General features: G+C 34.9%; 1 non-coding gene across 1 annotated transcript; it reads left to right on the forward strand.

Annotated features, from left to right (window-relative positions):
* The first annotated feature begins 412 nt into the window (after positions 1-412).
* Positions 413-519, forward strand: LOC118004848. Its single transcript, XR_004677724.1, has one exon. It is a non-coding gene; the product is annotated as a U6 spliceosomal RNA (small nuclear RNA).
* Positions 520-1,797: the final 1,278 nt, after the last annotated feature.

The raw sequence follows: 1,797 nt of genomic DNA on the forward strand, positions 1-1,797 counted from the left end.
GCTGAGGTAATGAGTTTCCCACTTAACCTTCTTCCACAAGAAAAACTATTTTCATTTCTGTGTACTCTGACTTTCTTCATAAGGTTGTGCATAAAGAAAGGACTCTGATGCTACAAAAAAAATGCTAAAAGCTACTGTTTTATAACATCGACTAAAAAAGTGTATGAAAGTACATAGACCAAACAACTTAATATGTACTGAAATAATCAAAAAGAATCACTGTATCCTCATATTTTAAGGTACATCAATTGTTAATATACTATTTCAAAAGAAAATATTTTCAAATTTTTATTCCCAAATTGTAAAATTATTTAAGTTTAGTAGAAGTTTTTATCATGACCAAACACTATTATTATTTAATTGAGCCATCTACAATTGCCACTTGTATAGATTAAAAATGATAGAATGTTGAGTGCTTGCTTCAGCAACACATGTACTAAAATTGGAATGATACAGAGAAGATTATCAAGGCCCATAGGCAAGGATGACTTGAAAATTCGTGAAGCGTTCCATAGTTGTTGTTGTTTTTTTTAAGATTTTATTTATTTATTTGACAGAGAGAGACACAGTGAGAGAGTGAACACAAGCAGGGGGAGGAGGAGAGGGAGAAACAGGCCTCCCGCGGAGCAGGGAGCCCGATGAGGGGCTCAATCCCAGGACCCTAGGATCATGACCTGAGCCAAAGGCAGATTCTTAATGACTAAGCCACCTCAAAGGCCGCTAGAGAAACTAAACTGGATGTGGTAGGAGAGAGAGAACTTGCAGAAGCTTTTTTTTTTTTTTTCAAGATTTTATTTATTTATTTGACAGAGAGAGACATAGTGAGAGAGGGAACACAAGCAGGGGGAGTGGGAGAGGGAGAAGCAGGCTCCACACAGAGCAGAGAGCCCGATGTGGCACTCGATCCCAGGACATTGGGATCATGACCTGAGCCAAAGGCAGATGCCCAATGACTGAGCCACCCAGACGCCCCACTTGCAGAAGCTTCTTGACACAGACGCAGGTCCTGAGCATATGTGGATTTTATTTTGTATGTGGGCACATACATACTTTGGAGAATTAAAAGAAAGAGATAGAGTTATGTGAAAGCATATCAATTTCATAGAGATGCTGTGTATTCATCATCACCTTAATTTATGAACCTGTCAGCCACATCAATGAGGCAATTAGCTAGAGACATATCACAGACTCATCTCTGATATAGAGGTCAGAGAAAATATTTTCTTCGAATTCTCTATCTTTAGGGGCTTCATGCACATTAAAACACCATGTCATTTTATCTCCTTTTTATGACATTGAGGCTCATCTCTATTAAGATTCTTTAATTGCTTATTGTTTTTAATCCAATCATAAAGTGGTAGAAAATATAGGCATTGGAAAATTTATCCAAGGTCAACATTATAAACATGAAGAATTAATGGTAAAAATTCTTACGTTTTTAGTCTAAAAACGAACTTCCCAAAAGAAATTTTGCAAAATAAGAAAAGCACTCTTTGAGCAAGATGGTATTTTTTACCCTAACTTTCCAAAATTTTAGTAATGCTAACTAAATCAAAAACAAGAATATTTTAGGGAAGATCTGAAGCCTCCTTAAGGCACTATTGTATTTTTGTCTTTTTTTTTTTTACAAGAAAACAAAAATCTTTTTCACAAAACAAAAACTGTTCATTTAAGTTGATCTAAATAAATTTAAGTCAGATAATGCAGGGAAGTTATAGCTTTAGCTATAGTTTTAGCTTTCATTTGGATTACTGTATATAATTATGAAAAATCAAAGCCATTCCTTTTATTATGTAT

Source organism: Mirounga leonina, unplaced genomic scaffold (assembly GCF_011800145.1).
Source record: "Mirounga leonina isolate KUSES-001 unplaced genomic scaffold, KU_Mleo_1.0 Mir_93, whole genome shotgun sequence".
In the NCBI taxonomy this organism is placed as follows: Eukaryota; Metazoa; Chordata; class Mammalia; order Carnivora; family Phocidae; genus Mirounga; species Mirounga leonina.